Source organism: Salmo salar, chromosome ssa07 (assembly GCF_905237065.1).
Source record: "Salmo salar chromosome ssa07, Ssal_v3.1, whole genome shotgun sequence".
Lineage (NCBI taxonomy): Eukaryota > Metazoa > Chordata > Actinopteri > Salmoniformes > Salmonidae > Salmo > Salmo salar.
The window spans coordinates 58,999,735-59,012,693 of NC_059448.1; the positions used below are offsets into that span (position 1 = coordinate 58,999,735).

General features: G+C 49.7%; 1 protein-coding gene across 8 annotated transcripts in view; it reads left to right on the forward strand.

The window, feature by feature from the left end:
* The window catches only part of LOC106592472 (uncharacterized), a 79,483-nt gene that overhangs the window by 21,178 nt on the left and 45,346 nt on the right, over positions 1-12,959 (forward strand). The window lies entirely within an intron of this gene.

Sequence of the window (12,959 nt, forward strand, 5' to 3'; positions counted from 1 at the left end):
AATTTGGCCATAACACCATCCTCTTAATTTCTGTTTACAAGCAAAAACTCAAACAAGATGTACCAGCGATACGGAAGTTGTCCATAGCAGACAGTAAGTTTCAGGACCGTTTTGCACCGATTGGATTATGCATCGACATCGTCGTCCCCACAGTGACCGTACGTACATATCCTAAACAACAGTCATGGATTAAAGGCAACATCTGCACTAAGCTAAAGGCTAGAGCTACCGCTTTCAAAGAGTGGGACACTAATCCAGAAATCTCACAAAGTCCTCAGATGAACCATCAAACAGGCAAAGCATCAATACAGGATTAAGATTGAATCCTACTACACCGGCTCTGTTGCTCGTCAGATGTGGCGGGGCTTGGAAACTATTACGGATTATAAAGGGAAACCCAGACGCAAGCTGCACCAGTGACGCGAGCCTAACAACCAAGCTAAATGCCTTCTATGCTCGCTTCGAGGCAAGCAACACTGAACCATGAATGAGAGCACCAGCTGTTATGTACAACTGTGTGATTACACTCTCCGTAGCCAATGTGAGTAAGACCTTTAAACAGGTTAACATTCACAAGGCTGCAGGACAGGGATGGATTACCACGACGTGTACTCAGAGCATGCGCTGACCAGCTGGCAAGTATCTTCACTGACATTTTCAACCTCTCCATGGCCCAGTCTGTAATGTCCAGATGTTTCAAGCAGACCACCATAATCCCCATACCCAAGAACGCCAAGTTAAGCCGTCTGTCGTTCTGCCCCTGAGCAAGGCAGTTAACTCACTGTTCCCCGGGTGCTGATGATGTGGATGTTGAGTAATGCAGCCCCCAGCACCTCTCGGATTCAGAGGGGTTGGGTTACATGCGGAAGACACATTTCAGTTGAACGCATTCAGTTGTACTACCAATGAAGTATCCCCTTTTCCTTCTAAATGACTATTGCACCGTAGCACTCACATTTGTGTCCATGAAATCGTTTGAAAGGCTGGTCATGGCTCAGATCAACAACATCATCCCAGACACCCTGGACCCACTCCAATTCGCCAACTGCCCCAACAAATCCATATATGACACAATCTCTATTGTACTCCACACTGCCCTTTCCCACCTGGACAAAAGGAACACCTATGTGAGAATGCTGTTCAATGACTACAGCTCAGTGTTTAACACCATAGTGCCCTCCAAGCTCCTCACTAATCTAAGGACCCAGGGAATAAACACCTCCCTCTGAAATCGACCACTGGACTTCCTGAAGGGCCGCACCCAGGTTGTGAGGTTTGGCAAAAACAAATCCGCCATGCTGAGCCTCAACACGGGGGCCCCTTAGGGGTGTGTGCTTAGCCTTCTCCTGTTCTCCCTGTTCACCCAGGACTGCGTGGCCGCACATGACTCCAACACCATCATTAAGTTTGCCAATGACACGGCGCTGATCACTGACGATGACGAGACAGCTTAGAGACCTGGCAGTTTGGTGCCAGGACAAAAACCTCTCCCTCAACATCAGCAAGACAAAGGAGCTGATCATGGATTACAGGAAACTGAGGGTTGAGATGAACTGGCACCAGAGGGGTGTGGTGCCAGTGCCCGCAGTGGGGGTAGTGGAAGAGGACTGGGGCCTTTGTGGAGTGAACGAGGTTGAACCTTCAGTACAGGCAGCATTAGAGACAGCAGTGGGGGGGGGAAATCCTCATCTTCTCTGTGGGGAATAACATAATTAATATAAAGGGATCAATATTGCTGTAAGATCATTACAGTTGACACATTTTACAAATCTACATTACTGTAATGCAAAATAAATACACAAAAAAATGACACTTTGTTACAAATTCCCTGCTGGTGACATTAAGCACATCATCTCCTTCAGTGAGCTCCCTTCCCATACTGGACGTAGCAGGTCAAGGGCATTGTAAACTGGCCCTTCACAACTGGCCAGGTGAGAGAGAGCAGCAGCAAGATCAACTCTGTCCACAAAGCATCTCAGATTAGGAGTGCTGATCTAGGAGCAGTTTTCCATCATAATGAATACGATTATTTGGACAATGTCTGGACAGTGCTTCACACATAGGTGTGAAACACACACACACACACACACACACACACACACACACACACAATGCAAACAATGGGACACAGAGACAAACGAGCCACAAGAGGGATGGCTTCTCAGTTGAAAACAAATTAAAAATATTGCACCAACAGGACATAGTTACATGGCTTATACTAGTATGTTGGCCATACATACAGTCCAAAATACAAAAAAGCAGACCACAACTACAACAAAATGACATTACTGTCCAAAAGAGTAAAGGCAGATTTGGTGGCATGCTGCTGAGATTCTTTATTCTCTTGTCTTCGAAGTCCAGTCCAATCCTCTCTCTCCTCCCTCTGGAAGCATGCAGTGGGACTGTCAGGAGGGATGGGATGACAACGGGCCAAAAGAGTAAAGACATACTGGGCTAAAATGTACGAGTGAAATTAATTAACTTGTCAAATTAAAAGATTTGAATGTAGCTTTAACACATGAATACATACAGCTATCTGAAATGATTGATAATGTCATGAAAATGTAAAAAAAACACCAAATAAATGTAATATTATCTAAAGAATGAGTCTATACATCAGAAATCAATGTGAGAATCTAAACATTTGCCTTTGCCTGGCCACAGCTTCTTCTGCAACGAGGTAACTAGACTGTTTCACATAGTACTTTGTCAGCTTTAAAGTTTGCTGTTCAACAGTTTACCAGTTCTACCAGTTGAGTGTGATTCTGCAGATATTTCCCATCTGTAAATATCCTCACTGTCAATCAGCTTTACTCCAGAGTTTTATGTGTTGACTTTGTGTCTGTATTCTGTTTGTACATTGTCTATTGCTGGCAGCAGCTATTCATTAAGTTACATTACAGGTAGGCCTATGTGCAAATGTACTTGTCAAATAAAGTGATTCTGATACCAGTATTTATGTGTTTCCTGATGTGGAAGAGCCTGGGGGTCATTGTTAAGATCCTCTTTTTCCACAATGATTCTTAAATTTGACTTTGGTTGCCATTTACTTCAAATTCCTTTTTCATGTTACTTTCGTCAATCTTGGAAAGATACATACATTTCGTGGCGACAGGTAGTGGTTAGAGTGTTGGGCCAGTAACCGAAAATGTTGCTAGATCTAATCCCTGAGCTGACAATGTAAAGTTTAGTCATTCTGCCCCTGAACAAGGCAGTTCCTAGGCTGTTCCTAGGCTGTTATTGTAAATAAGAATTTGTTCTTAACTGACTTGCCCAGTTAAATAAAGGTTAAATAAAAAATATACAAAGATTGTCTTACGTGACATTAGATAGTGTGAATAGCCATTTGCTCTGATCTGTCTATTCTGTCGAGATACATAATAAAAATGTTGAGTTACGAAGAGTACCAGTTTGGACACACCAATGGTGGTCGGAAAAAAGCAAAAGAAAACTGCAAGACTGAAGAGGAGAAAAAAACAAGCAACAAACAAAGAAGATAGGCTTTTGAAAAATAACTATTTTTCATAAAATTGTAGTTATCTTAGCTAGCTGAATTGTTTACCAGTTGCTAAGCAGTTGCTAGGGACTCTTTTGGAAGAAGCTAGCTAGCTAACGAAGAACAACAAAGAATATCTTTTTAACAGAAGAAAAGAAAGAGAAAATCAGGACAGAAGAAAAAGGATATCAAAGTGAAACAGTTCTCTAAAGACACGAGACAATAATACAAGAAACAACACTTCTGTAGCTTGTCAACTATGTGCTCTGTCTATCCCTGTTCTCTCCCCTCTGCACAGGCCATACAAACACTTCACACCGCGTGGCCGCTGCCACTCTAACCTGGTGGTCCCAGCGCGCACGACCCACGTGGAGTTCCAGGTCTCCGGCAGCCTCTGGAACTGCCGGTCTGCAGCCAACAAGGCTGAGTTCATCTCAGCCTATGCTAACCTCCAGTCCCTAGACTTCCTGGCGCTGACGGAAACATGGATTACCACAGATAACACTGCTACTCCTACTGCTCTCTCTTCGTCTGCCCACGTGTTCTCGCATACCCCTAGAGCATCGAGCCAGCGGGGTGGTGGCACTGGAATCCTCATCTCTCCCAAGTGGACATTCTCTCTTTTCCCCTGACCCATCTGTCTATCTCCTCATTTGAATTCCATGCTGTCACAGTTACCAGCCCTTTCAAGCTTAACATCCTTATCATTTATCGCCCTCCAGGTTCCCTTGGAGAGTTCATCAATGAGCTTGACGCCTTGATAAGTTCCTTTCCTGAAGATGGCTCACCTCTCACAGTTCTGGGTGACTTTAACCTCCCCACGTCTACCTTTGACTCATTCCTCTCTGCCTCCTTCTTTCCACTCCTCTCCTCTTTTGACCTCACCCTCTCACAAGGCAGGCAATACGCTTGACCTCATCTTTACTAGATGCTGTTCTTCCACTAATCTCATTGCAACTCCCCTCCAAATCTCCGACCACTACCTTGTATCCTTTTCCCTCTTGCTCTCATCCAACACTTCTCACTCTGCCCCTACCGGATGGTATTGCGCCGTCCCAACCTTCGCTCTCTCTCTCCCGCTATCTCTCTCCTCTTCCATCCTATCATCTCTTCCCTCTGCTCAAACCTTCTCCAACCTATCTCCTGATTCGGCCTCCTCAACCCTCCTCTCCTCCCCTTTCTGCATCCTTTGATTTTCTCTGTCCCCTATCCTCCAGGCCGGCTCGGTCCTCCCCTCCTGCTCCGTGGCTCGACGACTCACTACGAGCTCACAGAACAGGGCTCCGGGCAGCCGAGCGGAAATGGAGGAAAACTCGCCTCCCTGCGGACCTGGCATCCTTTCACTCCCTCCTCTCTACATTCTCCTCTTCTGTCTCTGCTGCTAAAGCCACTTTCTACCACTCTAAATTCCAAGCATCTGCCTCTAACCCTAGGAAGCTCTTTGCTACCTTCTCCTCCCCCTCCCCCCCTCCTCCCTCTCTGCGGATGACTTCGTCAACCATTTTGAAAAGAAGGTTGACGATATCCGATCCTCGTTTGCTAAGTCAAACGACACCGCTGGTCCTGCTCACACTGCCCTACCCTGTGCTTTGACCTCTTTCTCCCCTCTCTCTCCAGATGAAATCTCGTCTTGTGACGGCCGGCCGCCCAACAACCTGCCCACTTGACCCTATCCCCTCCTCTCTTCTCCAGACCATTTCCGGAGACCTTCTCCCCTACCTCACCTCGCTCATCAACTCATCCTTGACCGCTGGCTACGTCCCTTCCGTCTTCAAGAGAGCGAGAGTTGCACCCCTTCTGAAAAAAACCTACACTCGATCCCTCCGATGTCAACAACTACAGACCAGTATCCCTTCTTTCTTTTCTCTCCAAAACTCTTGAACGTGCCATCCTTGGCCAGCTCTCCTGCTATCTCTCTCAGAATGACCTTCTTGATCCTAATCAGTCAGGTTTCAAGACTGGGCATTCAACTGAGACTGCTCTTTCTCTGTGTCACGGAGGCTCTCCGCACTGCTAAAGCTAACTCTCTCTCCTCTGCTCTCATCCTTCTAGACCTATCTGCTGCCTTTGATACTGTGAACCATCAGATCCTCCTCTCCACCCTCTCCGAGTTGGGCATCTCCGGCGCGGCCCACGCTTGGATTGCGTCCTACCTGACAGGTCGCTCCTACCAGGTGGCGTGGTGAGAATCTGTCTCCGCACCATGCGCTCTCACCACTGGTGTCCCCAGGGCTCTGTTCTAGGCCCTCTCCTATTCTCGCTATACACCAAGTCACTTGGCTCTGTCATATCCTCACATGGTCTCTCCTATCATTGCTATGCAGACGACACACAATTAATCTTCTCCTTTCCCCCTTCTGATAACCAGGCGGTGAATCGCATCTCTGCATGTCTGTCAGACATATCAGTGTGGATGACGGATCACCACCTCAAGCTGAACCTCGGCAAGACGGAGCTGCTCTTCCTCCCGGGGAAGGACTGCCCGTTCCATGATCTCGCCATCATGGTTGACAACTCCCTTGTGTCCTCCTCCCAGAGTGCTAAGAACCTTGGCGTGATCCTGGACAACACCCTGTCGTTCTCCACTAACATCAAGGCGGTGACCCGATCCTGTAGGTTCATGCTCTACAACATTCGCAGAGTACGATCCTGCCTCACACAGGAAGCGGCGCAGGTCCTAATCCAGGCACTTGTCATCTCCCCGTCTGGATTACTGCAACTCGCTGTTGGCTGGGCTCCCTGCCTGTGCCATTAAACCCCTACAACTCATCCAGAACGCCGCAGCCCGTCTGGTGTTCAACCTTCCCAAGTTCTCTCACGTCACCCCGCTCCTCCGCTCTCTCCACTGGCTTCCAGTTGATGCTCGCATCCGCTACAAGACCATGGTGATTGCCTACGGAGCTGTGAAGGGAACGGCACCTCCATACCTTCAGGCTCTGATCAGGCCCTACACCCAAACAAGGGCACTGCGTTTCCTCCACCTCTGGCCTGCTGGCCCCCCTACCTCTGAGGAAGCACAGTTCCCGCTCAGCCCAGTCAAAACTGTTCGCTGCTCTGGCACCCCAATGGTGGAACAAGCTCCCTCACGACGCCAGGACAGCGGAGTCAATCACCACCTTCCGGAGACACCTGAAACCCCACCTCTTTAAGGAATACCTAGGATAGGATAAAGTAATCCTTCTAACCCCCCCTTAAAAGATTTAGATGCACTATTGTAAAGTGGTTGTTCCACTGGATATCATAAGTTGAATGCACCAATTTGTAAGTCGCTCTGGATAAGAGCTTCTGCTAAATGACTTAAATGTAAATGTAAATGTAATGTTGTTTTCGAAGCTTTGGACGTCATTGAACACATGTTTACGATAAAGCAATACAAGCATCGGCACACTGCTTCAAAATAAACTTTTTAGCTATTTCGATGCAGGTGTAACGGTCATCGTATGAAAGGGACCAAGGCTCAGCGGGTTGAGTCCTCATGTTAACTTTTAATATAGAACACTGAAAACCAGCCCCACGCACCAGACTGGAGACGTCGGACACGTCGGACACTCTGGACGGGGCACTGTCGTCGGACACTCTGGACGGGGCACTGTCGTCAGACACTCTGGACGGGGCACTGTCGTCGGACACTCTGGACGGGGCACTGTCGTCGGACACTGGACGGGGCACTGTCGTCGGACGCTTCTGGACGGGCACTGTCGTTGGACGCTCTGGACGGGGCACTGTCGTCGGAAGCTCTGGACGGGGACTGCGCACTGAAAGCCTGATGCGTGGGGCTGGTAGTGGAGGTACCAGACTGGAGACACGCACCCCAAGGCTAGTGCGGGGAGCAGGAACAGGACGAATTGGACTCGGCTGACGCACTGGAGGCCTGGTGCGTGGGGCTGGTACTGGAGATGCCAGACTGGATACACGCACCTCAAGGCTAGTGCGGGGAGCAGGAACAGGACAAATTGGACTGGGCTGACACACTGGAGGCCTGGTGCGTGGTGCTGGCTTTGGATGTGCCAGACTGGATACACGCACCTCAGGGCTAGTGCGAGGAGCAGGAACAGGATACACTGGACCGTGAAGGCTCACTGGCGGTCTTGAGCGCAGTACTGGTACCACCCTTACTGGCTGGATGCCCGCTTCCCCTGGTAAATGCGGGGCGCTGGCACCGCGCACACCGGCCTGTGAATGCTCGGCCTCGACGCCGTGCGCATCACCCCATAGCACGGGGCCTGACCAGTAACAAGCTGCCTCCGATAAGCACAGGGAGTTGGCTTGGGGCTTAACCCTGGCCCAGCCAAACTACCCGTGTGCCCCCCCAAAAAAATGATTGGGGCTGCCTCTCATGCATCCTCCGTTGGGCCCGCTCTTCGCTCCACTTTCGCCGTTCCTCCCTCGCTGTCTCCACCTGTTTCCATGGCAGGGTCTTGTCCCCTGCCATTACCTCCTCCCATGTCCAAAATGTCCTCCACTCCCTTATCTCCCTGGCCCAGGATCCTTCCTCTTCCTGGACCCCGCTGCTTGGTCCGCTGGTGGTGGGAAGTTCTGTAACGGTCGTCGTATGAAAGGGACCAAGGCGCAGAGGGTTGAGTGCTCATGTTAACTTTTAATATAGAACACTGAAAACACAAAACAATATACAAACCTCAATCACTCTAACTTAAAGAGTCTTAACGTAACTAAATCTCACAGCCTCTGGAGAACACACCACTACCTAATTACCAACCCCCCCAAATCAGTTCTCCACAAACTTCATGTTTACGTCCAAGGGTGAAACCACGTTGATTAAAAAACTACACGGAAATTATACAAATGTTATTATCGCAACCACCCTTATACATTTTTTTAAAAAGCAACCTAGATTAGACTGGGTTCACTGGAACGAACTACAAAAATCTCTGAAACTGGAAACACTTATCTCCCTCACTGGCTTTAAGCACCAGCTGTCAGAGCAGCTCACAGATCACTGAACCTGTACATAGCCCATCTATAATTTATCACAAACAACTACCCCTTCCCCAACTGTATTGATTTATTTTATTTTGCTCCTTTGCACACCATTATTTATATTTCTACTTTGCACTTTCTTCTACTACAAATCTACCATTCCAGTGTTTTACTTGCTATATTGTATTTACTTTGCCACCATGGTCTTTTTTGCCTTTACCTCCCTTATCTCACCTCATTTGCACACATTGTACATAGACCTATTTTTCTACTGTATTATTGACTGTATATTTGTTTTACTCCATGTGTAACTCTGTGTTGTTGTAACGGCTGTCTTCTGTAGAAATGGACCAAGGCGCAGCAGGTATGTGAATACTCATCTTTAATTAAAATAAAGAAGTAAAGCATCCACTTAACAATGCAAACAAAGTAACAACAGCTACAGTTCTGCAGGCTAGAAACGCAGTGCAAAAAACAACCACCCACAACCCCAAAGAAAAACACACACACCTATATAGGACTTCCAATCAAAGGCAACTATACACACCTGCCTTCAATTGGAAGTCCCAATCATCCACCCAACATTTAACCAATACAAACATGCCACGTCCTGACCCCAAAACTAAAACACTAGCTCCATCTGCTGGTCAGGACGTGACAGTACCCCTCAAGGTGCAGACCCCGGAATGCACCTACCAACAAGAAAAACCCAATACAAAACCCATAAACAATAACCCTAAAACAATAAGGGAGGGAAGGGAGGGTGGCTGCCGTCACCGACGGCACTGTGCTACACCCTCCTCCCCAACCCACCTATCCTGGAGGTGGCTCAGGTGCAGGGCGTGGACCTTGCTCCACCGTCGGGCGTAGCCCACTTCGGTGGCGCTGCTAACTGCGCCGGGCAGATGGGCCACTTGGGCTGACCCTGGCAGACGGACCACTCGTGCTGGGCCGGAGGACAGGAGGACCCCTCGGGCTGGACCGGGGGACAGGAGGGCCCCTCGGGCTGGGCCGGGGGACAGGAGGGCCACTCGGGCTGGGCCGGGGGACAGGAGGGCCACTCGGGCTGGACCGGAGGGCAGGAGGGCCACTCGGGCTGGACCGGAGGGCAGGAGGGCCATTCGGGCTGGGCCGGAGGGCAGGAGGGCCACTCGGGCTGGGCCGGAGGGCAGGAGGGCCCCTCGGGCTGGGCCGGAGAGCAGGAGGGCCCCTCGGGCTGGGCCGGAGAGCAGGAGGGCCCCTCGGGCTGGGCCGGAGAGCAGGAGGGCCCCTTGGGCTGGGCCGGAGGGCAGGAGGGCCCCTCGGGCTGGGCCGGAGCGCAGGAGGGCCCCTCGGGCTGGGCCGGAGAGCAGGAGGGCCCCTCGGGCTGGGCCGGAGAGCAGGAGGGCCCCTCGGGCTGTGCCGGAGGACAGGAGGGCCACTCTGGCCGATCCGGGCAGGCGGGCACCTCTGGCAGAACCGGGCAGGCGGGCACCTCTGGCAGAACCGGGCAGTCTGGCCACTCTGGCAGAACCGGGCAGTCTGGCCACCCTGGCAGTTCAGGGCAGTCTGGCCACTCTGGCAGTTCAGGGCAGTCTGGCCACTCTGGCAGTTCAGGGCAGTCTGGCCACTCTGGCAGTTCAGGGCAGTCTGGCCACTCTGGCAGTTCAGGGCAGTCTGGCCACTCTGGCAGTTCAGGGCAGTCTGGCCACTCTGGCAGTTCAGGGCAGTCTGGCCACTCTGGCAGTTCAGGGCAGTCTGGCCACTCTGGCAGTTCAGGGCAGTCTGGCCACTCCGGCAGTTCAGGGCAGTCTGGCCACTCCGGCAGTTCAGGGCAGTCTGGCCACTCCGGCAGTTCAGGGCAGTCTGACCTCTCTGGCGACTGTTGACTGGCGGGCAGCTCTGACGACTGTTGACTGGCGGGCAGCTCTGACGACTGTTGACTGGCGGGCAGCTCTGACGACTGTTGACTGGCGGGCAGCTCTGACGACTGTTGACTGGCGGGCAGCTCTGACGACTGTTGACTGGCGGGCAGCTCTGACGACTGTTGACTGGCGGGCAGCTCTGGTGATGGTTGACTGGCGGGCAGCTCTGGTGATGGTTGACTGGCGGGCAGCACTGATGACTGTTGACTGGCGGGCAGCTCTGGTGACTGTTGACTGGCGAGGCTGGGTTGACACACTAGACTCCTGATGCGTTGGGCTGGTATAGGACGTGCCAGCCTGGAGACACGCACCTCCATGCTAGTGCGTCTGGCGGGAAACACCGGACCGAAAGGGCGCACTGGCGGTCTTGAGTGCAGGGTTGGCATCACCCCTTCCGGCTCGATGCTCCCCTTGCCCTGGCACCTGCGGGGCGCTGGTACTGGGCGAACTGGGCTGTGCGTCCGTATAGGCGAGATGGTGCGCACCTCAGCGTAACATGGCGCCTCCACCTCGTACGCACCTCCCTGTAGTCACGGGTAGCTGGCTTACGGCTCTTCCCTGGCCTGGCCAAACTACCCGTGTGCCCCCCAAAAAAAATCTTGGGGCTGCCTCTCGGGTTTCCTAGCCAACCGTGTTCCAGCGTAACGTTCCCGATGGTTCCTCTGTCCAGCTGCCTCCACTCTCCTGAGTGCCTCCACCTGTTCCCATGGGGAGGCGATCCCTTCCGGCCAGGATCTCTTCCCAGGTGTAGGCTCCCTTGCCGTCCAGGACGTCCTCCCATGTCCATTGTTCCCTTTTTCTCTCCTGTGGCTTCCTCCTCTTCTGCTGCTTGGTCCTTTGGTGGGTGGTTCTGTAACGGCTGTCTTCTGTAGAAATGGACCAAGGCGCAGCAGGTATGTGAATACTCATCTTTAATTAAAATAAAGAAGTAAAGCATCCACTTAACAATGCAAACAAAGTAACAACAGCTACAGTTCTGCAGGCTAGAAACGCAGTGCAAAAAACAACCACCCACAACCCCAAAGAAAAACACACACACCTATATAGGACTTCCAATCAAAGGCAACTATACACACCTGCCTTCAATTGGAAGTCCCAATCATCCACCCAACATTTAACCAATACAAACATGCCACGTCCTGACCCCAAAACTAAAACACTAGCTCCATCTGCTGGTCAGGACGTGACAGTTGTATGTTGTCGAACTGCTTTGTGTCATGACGTTGGCCTCTTTTGGTACAATTTGGTGATACTCAGAAGAGACAATGTAGCCATATTACCATAAAACTGTTTATATTATAGACTCAGTTTAAGACTTGCCTCATATGGGTGTATGGAATGTATTAATAAGGATAAAGCTTTTGTAAGACATTGAGATGCTATGTACTGATGTAATGTGATAGAATTGTATTTCTGTAACCAAATCTAACTCAGTCATAGGCACGCCCCAGGGACATATACAGGACCAGGCGTCATTTGACCAGCCTGTTCGATGGGCACTATAAAACACTCCCTGATTTACATTTCTCCAGACCAGGCCTACACTCTATGGCCAGAGGTTTGACCATCCAAGTACTCTACTGAAAGTGAACCATACCACGTGTTTAACTTTTAGACTATTGATACCGACAGAATAAGAACAAGTCTTTGATATTAATTATTAGTCTGCAGCTAAGTAAATTATATCATCGAACGCGAAGACCAACGAAACAACCATTCGATGACGACATTAATGAATGTCGCTCTGAAAGATCCATTCTAACCGAGAGAGAGAGAGAGAGAGAACGCGGACAAAACTCCCCAACAGAACTACTCTCCAACAAGAATCAGAACGACACACTGAGCGTAAATATATATATTGATTGCAATTGTTCCCGAATGAGTGAGCCTTCAATTGTCAATTGTTAATGAACTCTGTGTAAACTTCTCAGCTGACCATTTATGACCCATTGTTCAACAGGCCGACCAGCCTGTTTAGCCCACAAGGGCACATTCCGATACCAATCCTTTGTTGACGATAATTACTGTTTGTATGTTTTTCTGTTAATTACTTAGTGTAGTAAATAAATTATTTTAAGACAATTGATTTATGGATGATTTTAGTAAAGACTGGGTTCGTGCAGATACAACAATTTACGACGTTTTGGAATGAGACTGGACTAGAGTTAAATCCACCATTTAAACTTAGAAGATAATCGACCTATACTATAATAGAATATAATATTATAGTACAGGAAAGTTATATTAGGAAAATTACAGCTTTGTAATCTGAATATTCTCCTTGGTGCCCCGACCTCCTAGTTAATTACAATTAAACGATTAATCAGTTTAATCGCGTGATAATAATTACAGGGAGCTAATTGATAAACATATCTTCCGTTTAATGGTACCCCCAAAGACACGACATATTGGTGCCCCCGTGTGAGGACTCAAACTAAAACGCACGTTGGTTCAATTTGATAATACATATTGGAGCCCCCGTGCGAGGAATCTAAGATAGAATTGGACTTTGCTGTGAAATTCTATATATCAATTGTGCAAACAGAATTGTACAAACAGCCTGCTATGTAAACAAAGTGATTGTGCATTTTCCATTGAGAGAAGCTATTTAGAGTAGCTCC